Below are 14428 nucleotides of genomic sequence, written 5' to 3' on the forward strand. Positions count from 1 at the left end.
TGACCCAATTTTCAGAGCTGTGAAATGGAGATTTACTATTTGTTCACCTGCCTCACAGGGAAGTTAGAGGATTCTTCAGTTTCCAGGAGTGCTTTAAGATGTAAGGCGTGCGACAAAGTATTAATTCTTGTAAGTGGGAATTAATACAACAATCACTTTCTAGAGTCAGCTCCCCTAACAGTATCAAGTTACTATGCTGGTGCAAAACAACCTGCTAAACAGCCTGCTACAGTTATCTCTGGGACAAACCTCTGCTGTAATTTTTTTCTAGAGCTCCTATGAAGAATGACTCAGAGTCAGTTCATTGCTAGGTTCAACAGTGTGCTTGAAACCACTCTAACACACTGCATAATGCCTGCTGAGTTTTGAGAGCCCTTGTTTATTCTCATGAGGGATAACTGTGATTTTTATATCCATTTCAAGAGCATAATTTGTGAATATCAAAGCAGTGCTAACTACTGTGATTTAGACTCTCCCCTAGTTAAATCTACTGACTTCAAGGAAAGTGTGTCAAGTTACAGTGGATGAGGTCTCCGCTTGGTTTAATCAGAAACTTTCTGAGAAATTGTTACTTAAAGGTGAACATCTCCATATGCAGAGAGACAGTAAAAAGCCTATTCACAACTTTACTTAGGCACTGGATGTCCAGGCACTGAATTCTTCCCTTGTACCTAGGACCTGAATTGCTTGTCTAGCTCACTCTCCCTGTTCAGAGGGGAAGACTTTTCCTCCTAAAAATGAACCAAAGGGTGCAAACAGGGCACTGACATTGACCTGTCACTTGGGTATTCAGCAAGTCCCCTCATCTATCTGCTTTGTTTCCTTTCCATTATTATAACAGGAGATGATGCAAAACTCTGTTAGTTAATCCACAGAGACTGTCTAGAGATTTGGAAGAATATTGCGGGAAGACAGGAAGAATATTGCAAACAGCTACTTAAAACATATTCTGTGCTTAACTCCAAATAATGTTGATTAACTGTTGCTGTACTATGAACAGTAGATGTAATGCTAGCTATTTATGTAATGCTATGTTCAGGTCTTTCAATTGATTTCAGAAGGACCTAAAAGTTAAATAAGACATATTTTTCTTTAAATCGCAAATTTATCCAAGTCCACCATAGGAATAAAACTTATATGAATTTAAAATCAGAGACTTGATGGTTGGTTTCTTTATAGATGCAACTGAAGCTTCATTTGCTGTGTACGTGGTAAGACTGCAAGCCAATGTGACCTCCAAAGTATGAAAATGAAAACGGAAAGTTAACACTTTCACAGAATAGTAATGTTTCCATCCATTGAGTCTCAACAGGGTACAGTGCTTTTTCTACCCCTAAACAGCTGTGTCTGAAAGGGGGTGGAGGACAAAGGGAACAGGACAGGTTTGGCAGTTAGCTTAATAGGACCAAGATGCTACTACCTAACCTAGAGGCAAGAGTTGCCCAGCAAGCCAAAGGAAGTAGTGCTTCCTGTGAGACATGGTCACTTCAGGCCTTGCTTTCCTACCCCAGCTCTAATTACTCTCTAGGAACAGAGAAGGAAGTAGGTGTCCTCCTGTTTTTAAAGCTATCTATATTTTTTTGAACTTGCACTAGCAAGGCATTTCAAAGTCTAATTGTGGACTGTAACAAAAAGGTATTCTTTCTGGTAGCTTTTAAATCTCCTTTCTGCTATTTTCCTTGGTTGCCTCTTGCTTGCATTATGGGAATGCTTATTTGTTGTCACAGTTAATCTCCACACTATCTGTGATTTTTTTGATATATCATACTTCTCTTTTGTCCTTTTTCCAAGACTTTCCAAGTCCTAATCTATGACTTGTTCTTGCATGGAAGCCAAGCCATATTTTTCACCATCATTGTCACCCTTCTTGTTAGTTGTCGTTGGCTATGTTAATAGCATGAGTTTCATCATGACTTCCATGGGCAAACTAACTTCATCTTTAAGTCACTTCTTAGCTTGAGCTAGAGATGTGCATATGGTGAGAATTAGATTAAGCCACAAAACCTAAGTAGACCTTGAACAATGAGACAAGAGTGTAAGAACTTGAAGAGCTGCTTGCTAACAGTGTCCCTCATGTTTCCATTAGATGCCAACCAAGATTAATCTAGCCTGAGTTTGAGTGAGCCAGAACATTGCATGAGGAAGCAGTCTCATATGATGTATTGTTGGTACATTTGTGCTGCTGCTAGAAAAGAGCTCAGGGCAATCCCACCAGGTAATTCCACAGGCCGTTCCACAGTGATTATTGGACTGAAGTGGTTCTTTCTACAGTTTCAGTCTTGATAACAAACATGGCAACATATGTTATGGTGACAAAAATGACAAATGCTACATTAAAGACCTTTCATGTCCCCATATTTCTTTTTTAACAACATCTAGAAGCAATAACTTTAAAATAAGCCATATCAGTGTCTCAGCTCACTATCTGTTTAAGGACTGAAATGAATTAAGCCTGGAAATTAAAAAACTCAAGGCAGTAGGATCTATGAATTAACCACCTTGCAAGCAAAATGGGCCTGACTCACCAGATCTTTCAGACCCCACGTCTCTGAAAACAAAGCCTCACCACTGTCCTTACAACTGCTAGCTGCTCAGCTCCTGGTAATCCAGTCTTCAGCAAATCGCTTCTTGGCGGAAGCTTTTATGTCTCTCCCTTACTCTCACCCTTGAGAAATCTGGTGAGTGTTTTAAACCCTAAAATCTCTCCAGAAAGCCTGCTTCCTTGCAGCCCCATGCTTCACTGAGTAGTAGCTTTGTGCATCTGCATTTCTGTTTATACCTTTGCCTTTTCTTGCTGACACAGAATAATTCCCTTAATCTGTATATATATCACCTTGTTACAGGGCAATTATTAGAAGTGGATGTTAGTGTGCAGAATAAGATCAGAACCCAGGCATTGATTTCTGGAAAATGTTGCTCTTAGAAGATGTCAGAGATCTCAGCAACGAACTGCTCCATGATCTGCACTGGGCTTTTGCTGGATGCCTTGAGCAATAGTAGCACTATTTTCTGCTTTCCTGCTTTTGCTTTCAGTACTACAGCAGAATAAACCTTTTCCTGCCTTTTCTACATGGGGTGGAAATGATAAGCCAGGCAGTCTTCCCTAAAGCTCCACTGACTGCAAGAAGGTTTCAGTCCTGTTGCAACAGCATTTGATACATTAAAAAAGGAATGTGGCCATTTCTTTAAAACAGCAGTAGTGTTCAAGGCATGTACAGAATGTAAAATGTTGAAGAGTAAATGATCATAATTAAAGGATTCTTTTTGAAGTTGTTTATAGATTTACAGCATAAGTATAGTTATGCAGGTCAATTAAACTCACGTTGCTTTGTGTCAGGGACTGCAAGAAACACGTGTTATCTGAAGCACATATGGTATCCACATGAAATCATACAGCACAAAATACTTTTTCTGTCCCTTGATAAGTTTCTTACCGAAGGCTTGAGACCTGTTGGTCCATTTTCCTTTGTTTCATTCTCCTCATATACACAACTAAGACCTACAGCAGCACACTTTTTAAAAAGCATGTGCAGTGAAGATTTTAAAAAGCACTGAAATATGTAATAGTCTACAAGTGGCTAATTTCCAATGACATCATGGCTCAAGAATGGAAAAAGCTGTTAAAGCAGCTGAGTCTGTGCTCCTAAAGCACTTCTGACTACCCGTCTCATAGAGCACCACAAGAGTCACATAAATGCTCACATTGGCATAGGGGGAAGTGTGTCACTCACTGCCTGGCGTGAGCTGCAAAACCAGCTACGACACAGATGAAAAAGGAAGAAAGTCTTCTATGAACAAGATAGCACAGCAGAGAGCTGTCCTAAGGCTGCTCCACTGCAGCACAGACAGCTCATTCCTGCCCTGCTCCTTCCCTGCACCAGTACTCGCTGCTCAGAGGAGCCACGCAGCGTTGAGTTCTGTCAGAGCAGACGTATCCCCTTCATCCCCTATAATTTTATTCAGGCAGTTTCAGTCCCTTTTTGTGCAGTATTGTTCTCCCCTGCCTAGCTCACCTGGGGGGCACTATTAATAAAACACCTTACAAACTGAACCAGACTACAGGGAAACAAGCCAGGCTAGCCATGCTTTGCATTAAGTCTCTTGTAGCTGGGATCTGAGTTAAGGACTTCAGGAAGAAAGACTTCTGTAATTTTTTTTTTCCCAAGCAAAATGCATTCTTCATCAGGGTTAAATATTTTTTATCCTTTTTTCTTCCCTGCCCCCAAATTGGCTCATCCATCACTAGAATCAATATGAATGCAAAGATTTTGGTGGATTTGTTGCCATGGAAACCACTTCTCCTCTCTGATATCCCTTACAGGCTTTCCAGACCTTTTCTCGCCTTTAAATTACCATTCTGTCCTACATTCTGAACACACTGTATTTTAATTCCACGTTGTGAACTTCATTTGAAAACAAACTGTGCAATCACAGCAAACCCAACAACCGAAAGATAAAACATTCCCTACTAGAAGACTGAAGTAGCTGTCTGAGTGAATACCAGCTATGGTCCCAAAATGGCTGCTTAGGAAAGTAAGGCTAAAAGCTCACTCCCTTGGAGGGCTGTCAGTATGCAAGTTAAGACTTTTGTGAGATAGGCTTTATGTTTCTCTTTTCTCTCTGGAGCTGCTTTGTGGCCCAGAGAAAGGCTCATTTTGTGATTAAGGCAGTAAGGCATGAAATTAGGATCCAGACCAGTTAGAGTTACTCACATAAATAAAGTTTCCAGGATTTAATCTTCCAAGTCCCTTATCCTATTTCCAGTTGTCACAAATTGCTAGTCAAGTCACTTAGCTTTTTGCTAGTTTGGCTGGGGTTAACCCACGACAAACATGAAGGTAATCCATACATAGCTACTTCTCAAATATACTGAGGATCGAGATACTGCAGACACTAAGACACTAAGATCAGATAGAAAGCTTTATATAAATATAAACCTGTCATTACTTGTAGTACATTCATAACCAGCTGTCATGTTCAAGTTCCAAGCTAGCTGCACATTTCATTAGGAGATTAATACAAAACTCTTACGTTTTTGTGCCAGTTTAGAAGTTATATTGTAGGAAGTTTTCCTAGAAAGCCCAAGAAGTTTAGGGACACGTGGTTCCTATTTAAAGCAAATGCAATCTGTGCTCTTAACGTCATGGATACTTACAAAACCAGCTACTCAATAAGGAATCACCATCTAAAGCAATGTAATACAAGAGAGAAGGAAGAAATGCAATACAAAAAAAGTGCAGTTTATAGTAGTAAGGAGAGTTCAGGAGCTGGCAGGAAGACACAGTGTGACAGGAGTTGGGGAGGGAATTTGATTTTCAGTTTCCCTTTGCTTTGTTCTCTCCCTCTCCCCCCCTGCTAGACAGTTGCTTTCACTCAGCATACTTTGCTATCGGTTGCTATTCATTTACATCACCAATGCTTTTAGTAAAAAGGATTTAGTGTCTTCCAAAATGGTACTATTTAAAGGTGCTGTATAAAGCAGGTGCTGTATAAAGCAGGTGCTATATAAAGCATTATGAGTGTGAAGAGGTTTTATCTGCTTACAGAGTCTGCAAATAATTTCTGAGCCACATACCTGCACTACTCAGCAAAGGAAGTCTGTTTTGGGTCAAACTATTTTTTATTTAGATCTCGGCAGGTCATTTTGTTTGCTTTTTAAGCACCCTTTGCAAATCTAACTAAAGCTTCTAATTGAAACCTTTTGAAAAGGAAAGGTCAAAATCAATCACTACGAATTTGCCAGAATTCAATTCCTCTAACCTGTGGAAGAAAAAATAATCTACCTGCCAAATTTTATGCAAAATTTACAAGTAACTTTAGAATGAACAAAACACTAACAAGCAGATCATCCATTTAAAACATCTTGCCTCTCAATAGTTCTTGTACTCTGCCAGATGTGGTAAGGTCACAGCTAGAGCAGAACTGCTCCTAGGGATGATGAGGAACTCAGGCAGAGGCAAGTATATCTATTCCAGACAACACCATCTGCCTAAAAGCTAGATCTGTAACAGCTAGTTCAGTGGGCGGCTCAGTGATTGAATTCCCTCCACTGTTCTGCTAGGAGCTATCTCGAGTGCTGACCTGAACTTGGCCCCTTTCTCAACTGCCACATGACACCATCCCAGACTTACTTTGTACTTTAGTCTGTAAAGTTCTCTTCCTTGTCTAGAATGTTCATGATTACAAATTAAATGATGCTACTTGATTGGCAGCTGGCTAAGACCTGATGTATTCTGCCCAGGGTTGTGGCTGAAAGACCCTGTTTGCATTCTTGTTAATAGGGTCCTAAAATAGTTGCGATTTCCCTGCAAATAAACTCCAACCTGTGGCCTGTAGAAGGCTTACTGGCAATGTGACTTTGGAGGATGCTTTAGCACTAGATCATTATCTTTTAAATAGTTGAAACCACAAGTCTAACTAGCTTGTTAATCCTCTGAATTAATACTTTGGGAGAAAGAAACAAGCTGCAATTAGCCAGTCAGCAAGCTGCAGACATCTCTTTTCTATGTATAAAAACATGAGTTAAAAACATCTAAAGTCAAGAATTCCTTTTTTTTTAAAAAAAATTAAAGCAATGAGACGTTAGCTTCAAATTCTGCCCTTTCTTTTGGAAGCATTACACTTTTCTTGTCCTCCTGTTGAGTATTTGTTGACTCTTGTTCAGTGCTTCTAAACTTATTTATTGGGTCAGTGGTATTTGGTGTTGAAAGAAAGTGGCTTTGGTTCTTTCACTCTATAGTGCTCGCACTTCTCAGAAATTTATAGAGGATTTTTGCCTATATCTGCCTATTGATTGACCTGTGAAAGCATTGACCATCCTGAAGTACTGATAAGAAAATAAATAAATAAATAAATAAATAAATAAATAAAATCCTAGGAAGGAGCTGAGGCGGGGAGGGGGGGGAAGATAGCAGCAAATGCAAAAAGATAATTCTCCAAATAGAAGACAAAGTCTGTTCCAGTTATTTTTGTAAGGGGTTGATTGCAATTTGCATCCTGCTCAACCAGCATCTGCCATCAGCAGTGCTCAGTAGTCTTTTTTTTTTTTTTACTTTGTATTTTGCCTGTGAATATTGCTTGATGACATTTCCTTCCCAAATCCTTGCACAGTGATCATCTGCCCTTCTCCTTAAACCTGAACATACCTTGCTACAAGGTACAGGTGATTTGCAGCTTGTATTCCAACCATCATACAGTTACGGCCTCAGGTTATCTTACCAGGGGTGTCATGTTGACCCCTCAGAGTGTGCTTGCATAGAATATTATTGGTAAATTGCATTCCCCAGGGAATACGTTTAGAATGTGGGAGTACTGTGATGCAGAATAGCATCTTGCATTATCCTCTGTACTGAAAGAAACACAACAGATGGGAATTAAGAGGGAAAAATGAATTCCTCCGAATCACACACTTTCCTTCTCCACATTGCATACAAAGTTTACAGAGACACATCTGGAGTTAGCAGAGAACAAAGCACTGCTGTAGAAAAACCTGCCCAAAATACCCTTAAATCCTTCATGATGAAGGAGACATTGTTACATGGAAACTGCAGTAAGTCGCCCATACAAACAAACAAAAATACAGTTTGACTGCAAGTGATGTTTGCATTTTCCATTCACTGTTGACAAGCAGTATCAATCCCACAGTGACTTAAATTGCCAGGAAACCGACTCTTTGCAGGGCAAACAGGGACAGAAAAGCATCATCCTGCCAACAGATCTGCTGTTCCTGTGCAGTTTGCTTTTTGTTTTGTTAACTCCTCTTGTTTTCATAAAGTAATTAGATACAGATGTTGGTTTTGTTTATCCATTTGCCTTTTAGTCTTGCTCAATGTATTTTGATGACCAATAAAGAGAAGTTCATATTTTATCAGCCATTAACCAAAGTGAACCTGTAATTTCTTTCCCCACAACCCCCAAAATGAGTCATAATGTACAGAGAGCTCCTTTGTCCACCTTCACTTGCTCAAAGGCCAAAGAATTCTAGCTATTGAACAACACTGAGAACCTCCACAGATTTATCTTGAGAATCATATTACTGGAATTTTATACTGCCTTGAAGTTGCTGGCAAGAAAAGAAAACCGCACAGTTGGTTTAAGTCAGCAGGTGCTAGATCAGTGCCTGATCTGTAAAATAGAAGGGTATCATCAAGCCACTTCAAACACTGGCTGCTATATTAGAGAAATGGAGTTGGATTTAGGCAAATACTGCTCACAAGTGGTTATCCAAAGAGCCTAGCTGTGGAGAGACTGCTGCACTCAATTAAAAGGCAATGAGCAAAAGTCCTGATAACCAGAACACGGTGCAGAACTCATTGCAATCATTTACAGTCACGTAATAACTTAACTGTTTGTATTTATTTTAAATGGCAGCTGAAAATGTGAACAAACCTGATACCCTACCCATTTAAATGAAGTCTGCTGGTGGGCAAACATTGCTTTATTCAGAAGAAAGAGTAGGAGATAAAAAAAGGCAGGGGGGCAATATGCAGTATTAGAAAGAATGACTGGTGGTATAACAGCAGGGATTTTCCTAATGTAAGCAGCATGTTATGTCAAAAGAAGATAGCAGAATTCTGTGTGCAAGCCTGCAGTTCAGCTAACTACAAGCATATGTAGTTGCAAGTTCAATTTCACTATGGCAAGTAAGCTACTAAGCTTCATGTAACTGGCTTTTGGAATGCTAAATAGTAAAACCAAGAGTTTATGAACAGGAAGACTCAAAAGGACAGAACAAATTGCAGCTTGATGGGAAAGGACACAAAGGTGTACATTTTCCACTAGCATTAATGGGACTTTCATGTCTAATTCTGCACACAGTGAACCAGTACAGTTGAAGAAAGAAATAGTATTGGTAATTAGGTTTTCCCAGTAGGAATAAAAAAACATAAAAATGCTCAAGTAAAACAAAAGCAAAAAGGGGCAAATAGAATGGTTTTAAACTTCCCTCATGACACAGAAGCAATGTTTAACCAAAGGGACATAAGAAAAAGGTACAGGATTCTTGGTTTAAATAAAGAAAATTCATTGTCCCAAACAGTCAGGTCTATGGAAAGTCTACTACACAAAACAACTCTAGAAGCTGTTCCAAGCAGTGTGCTAGAAGAATTTATTTTGAACTACATTTCAGTTCAATTATGTACCAAAAGTATATACCACTTGTCAACTCTTGTATCAACTCAGCTGCAAACAGGAATGGTAAAGAAATAATTGCAGAAGAACCGGCATTCTGCCCCGAGCAATGGCTTATATCTGCTAGAACACAGCTATGGATGGCAACTGGAATAATAACTATTTAATGCAGCTAAACAGCTCTTCCTAGCTGTTCTGGCCACAGTTAAAGAAAGCACAGAAATGCCGTAAGTCTTGCAGGTTTCTAATTCAAGCCCTAATTCAGACACAGTTGTGTATCAGAGGTAGAGACATGCTTGATTGGCATGTGGGGTTTTTATGATCTCCTAGGAATTGTATGTGCATCTGATACCACTATTCATAGCATATCTGATGTTAGTCTGCTTTGCAGAGATGAAAGCCTGAACTTCAGTTTCTACGCATTCCTGAGGGGGCCTCTCCAAGCTAGCCTATGTACCCCTCCATGCTTCATCAGATTGTTCAGGCACAAGTATTTAAGGAGTGAATAAGGGATGAATGTGACAGTTGGTGTTCCCTTTAGTGTCAGTCACTATTATATGTGACTTTAACTAGTGTTAGCAGCTTAATATGGTTTAGGTTAACGAGCCATTCAGTGAGATCCAGCTTTCCAGTTTGTTGGGTTGATGAATTAATCACCACTACTTAAAGCTCCTTGTTTGCATTGGAAGGCTGCCTGCTCCCAGTACAGGATCTGGAGTGCTGTCTACACTGTGTGTCATTGTGGCTTTAAACTGTATCCCACAAATAGGTAGATACATGTGAATTACTGATACTCACCAGCTCATGTTTATCAAACACAACAAAATAATTCTTGCTCATCAAACTAGCTTTCCTTGTAGAAAACTTCTGAAATTGCTTTGCAAGGCTTAGCAGCACAGTTTCAAATTCAGTATAGTACTCTTTCAGGTGTCTCTTTTCCTTTATTTCCCCTGCCTCTCTCTCCTTTATTAACTCCATCTCTTTCTCTTGTATAATTTCTTTTCCCAGTAGAAACAAACAAACAAACCAACCAACCCCCACCCTGAAATACTTCAAATAGATCTGGTTTTGTTCTCCTTTTTTAATATATTCTGAGAAATAGGATACTGGAAAACTGTCAGGTATGGCACAATACAGAAATCCCACAAAGGTTAATATGTCTTGTACATTAAAGGGAGGGAAGGTAAAAAACCATCATAGGGGGTTAAACTTTTTGAAAAGTCTATTAAATTTGCACTAAGCTGAAAAATGTGAGAAGTTTTCAAGCTGAACAGAGGAATCTGAGGAGTCAGTAGTAGACTTCCAACTGAAACTGAACTTCATCCTTCCCACTTCTTTCTACCTGTCAGTAACCGATGATGATCTTCCAGACAACAAAATGAACTGAGGCTGTGCCAGTCAGCATACATGCACTCCATAGACTTAAACTAGAATGTTTTTGAGATATCAAGGACATCAGCAAACATCCTGCACATCCCTGCGCTGCAGAAAGGCTAGAGAGCTGCCTCTCCTCGAGCAGAGCTGCAGCCTTCCTTCACGCACAGGGATCTCACGCTCAAACACAGAGGAACAGTAAGCTCTAACTGCAGGCAGGTGAATACATCCACCACACTCTTCATTATCACTAAGAGAAACCTTTTCTTTCAGTAAGCCCATATGTTTAAATGTGATCAAACCAATTCAAATACTGAGGTTCCCTGTTTAGATCTGGCCTACAGCAAAGGCACACAGACCATGGTCACCAGAGGCTTCTTCTCAGTGGTCTTGAGCTGGCCTGGACACACCAGAGGTAATTGCAGTGGCAATATTTTTCAGAATAGTTGCTGGAGTTTCTAGCTTATCCTGTTGTGGAACACATCAATATCTCTAAGAGATAGAACTGAAAAATAGCAGTTTATTCATGTTGCTTCCAATGACATATACATTAAGCTGAAACTACCTAGCCTTCACATAGTTTTACCCAAAAGATTTTTTTGTTTGTCTTAGTAAAGCTTCTACTAGAAGGTTTTCTGTATAGCTCTTATCTGTCTCTTTGTGTTGTTACAGAGAGACAACACTCAACATTCAGACCATCAGTGCACAGCAAGGTCTGGCAGCTCCCAAAGAGCTGGGAGCCCACAGGGGTAACGCAGTCAAGGGCAGGGGCCTCACCAGCTAGGGCCCAGCCCCACAGTACCCGAGCTAGACAAGCAGGGCAGACTTGAGGATGGCAGCCAGTCAGCCAAGAAACCAGATAATCAAGTAAGTTCATGGTGATGAGACAGGTCTGAGATCAAGCTAGGAAGTGAGCTTAACATGTAAAGATCAGCAGGTCCGTTGGCTGGCATAGGCAAGGCTGTGACTGAGCTGGGAATTCATACTCCTACAAGCTACAGCTCCTATGCCTAAGATGAGCTTAAATAGAATCATAGAATCATTTAGGTTGGAAAAGACCCTTAAGGTCATCAAATCCAACCATTAATGTAACACTGCCAAGTCCACCACTAAACCATGTCCCTAAATGCCACGTCATGGGGCTTCTGGGCCCGTGGGCAGAGGATGTGGTGGAGGCTCCGGGTGAAGCCGGACAGGGCCATTAAATGTCTTGGCATAGGGAATATTGTCTCTCTTCTTTCTCTGCATGGCTTAGGAAAAAAGTGCAGTAAATTATTACTTAAGTCAGATGAAAATTTAAATGTTATTTTACATTAAAGTGCAATAAAGTTCTAAAAAACCCCACCTTTCTAATTTGGAAACATTGTATTTTCTGGCTTGACAATTACTTAGGGATAGGCAGTGAAACATGGTATTTTCTGTGGGAGATAGGGGAGGATACAGGAAACAGTTCTAATGAAAGTTCCATCAGAGAATCAGCAAAAGAGGAAGGATATTTTAAAAATTTGTGTCTGAAACTGGTGCTTAAATCTTAATGTCCCTTAAGAACTGTAAACTGTGAAAGGAAGGGAGCTACTTTTTATTTTATAGTATATTGTTCAAGTTGCCACAATATGAACTTTAACTGAACTGCTAGTGAGTCTGAAGTATTTTAAGTTTTAGAGATACTGTAATATATGCTGAACTTTGTATGGGGTCAGAGATAATAGAATGGATGCTGCCTGGGGCAAGGCTGTTTCTCATGGCATGAAACAATCATTCTTATGGTTCCTATTTTTGAGTACAATTTTCTCCTCTTCCACAAAAGGTTCTCATGAACAAATTCAGACTCTGAAGAAACCCATGAAATTCAGAGTTGCAGAGGGCAGGATTTTGGATTAAGTGACCTATGTTCTGTGAGAGTAGGCTGTACAGTAACTGGTAGCAGCCATGGCAATTGCATAGGCAGGTATTGTCAATAAAAATACTAAAGGTGTTAGGTTATTACTCTTATGCCTCTGTGACTCAATTGTGCTTTAGTGGTTTTTCTGGGTTTTTTGTATTTTTGTTAGTTTCATACCATCTGGGAGTCATAAGAACCACATATGAAACAACTAACCCTAGGAGAAACAGTGTATCTGTCATGGAAGCTCAGTTTTTATTTCATCCAGACCAAAGGCATTTCTCATTCATATATGGAGCAAAGAGAATGCAAGATTCTACTTCTGAGACAAATGAGGGCATTGATATGACTAAATGGAGGAATCTCCATATGAAGAATCACCCATGATCCCTTTGTAGTCAGGGGAAAGCTAGTCTAAGTAGTCTAATAGAGTCTAGTAGCCAATTCGTGTCGCGCTGATTCATGTCTAAAATAGGTCCAATGAAAACTTGCCCTGAAAAAGACCATTTATTCCTTGCAAAGAAAGCCTCATGACTATCTGGTGTAGAAACATTTGTATTGTAAAATTGAGACATATCTTACTCAGTCTGGCTGGGAGAATTTATTAATGAGTTTCTTTCAGTAAATGAAAGAGGTCAATTGTGATTTGACCTAATAGCACAATTGGTGCCAAGTCAAGCTGTGCTGATGGTAGAGAACAGTATGGGCTGCTGAAGCAATAGTTAGACCAGTACCAAAAGAGATAAATCTTTTGCTGCTAAAAAGTGAAGTTGCATCAATTGCATGAGACGAATTTTCAGGTGAAAAAATATAAAATAAAAAAAAAAGGTAAGGGAGCATTTGTCTTACAGCAGTTCTTTCCTGAAATGGAAAAAGCCATGGCTCCATGGTCATAAGCAACTGCAAGACATGCTGCACCTAAACTCTGGAGATTTTTCTGTGGTGCTAAGATATGAGAAATTTTAGTTTTCTTAAATGTGCTATAGAACAAAAGCTCCTGGTCTATTACAATATTTACAAATCTATTTAATAAATATTTAAAAATATTTACACTGTGTAAGACAATACCATCCCTCAGAAATCAAAACTCATTCTGACTTTAACCTTACATAGTAACAAGTGGGGAAGAATGTTTTAAAAATTCTTCAGGACTAATGATGATCTACCTAGGCATTTCATGTTGTCCAGCCAAACAATAAGCCATTAGAGTAGAAAGTACATGTTTGTAGTGAAAGGGCAAATATATGTATCAATGTTACAGTTTTCTTCAGAAAATTCATTTTGAATGAGATTAACACACAGAAACACTTACTAGAAGCATATAAACCCTCAACTGCAATCTTTAAATTTTATTGTTGTTTATCAGAGATTTTATTCTCAAATATTTCCCTCCTATCCTCAGATCATTTGTTTAAGATTTCTGCGAGCGGAGTAATTGTAACTAAAAATGATGATTATGAGATAATACTCACTGCAGTGAACTTATTTGATTCTAGAAAAACCCTATTGCTACTCATCTTAACTGGGAAAGGACAGTTTGCTCTGCTCTACTATCCAAAGAGATGCTTGAACTTAATGTACAGCATCAAGATGTCATTAGAGTGATCAAGTTTACACAGTAGTAGCAATGTAAGGCCCAACCCCCTGTGGCATTAACTATAAACAAAATAATTGAAGACAGTTACAGGCAGAACTGAAGAAAGGGACATGAAGTTGAGGGAGATTATACATTTTGTTCAACAAACCTTCCCTACAGTTGGTAATATTTTTCCTTTGGCATTGCTAAGCCTCAGCACACTGAGAAGTCAATAAACAAAAATGATCCTCCCCCACAGACTCTCCAGCTGCCCACAGAAATCTTCACTCATTCTCGAAAGAAGACTCCACATACCACTCAAAGGATGCTATTGCATGTCAAAATGATGAATCTACGACAAATGTATGGGGAAGTATTCCAACTTGGGTGAGTGCTGTCAAACAGTAGGACAGATAAATCAGCTACCAAATACAGCAAACATTTCTTGCTGGAGAGCAATCACACAC

This window comes from Aquila chrysaetos, chromosome 20 (assembly GCF_900496995.4).
Source record: "Aquila chrysaetos chrysaetos chromosome 20, bAquChr1.4, whole genome shotgun sequence".
NCBI lineage: Eukaryota > Metazoa > Chordata > Aves > Accipitriformes > Accipitridae > Aquila > Aquila chrysaetos.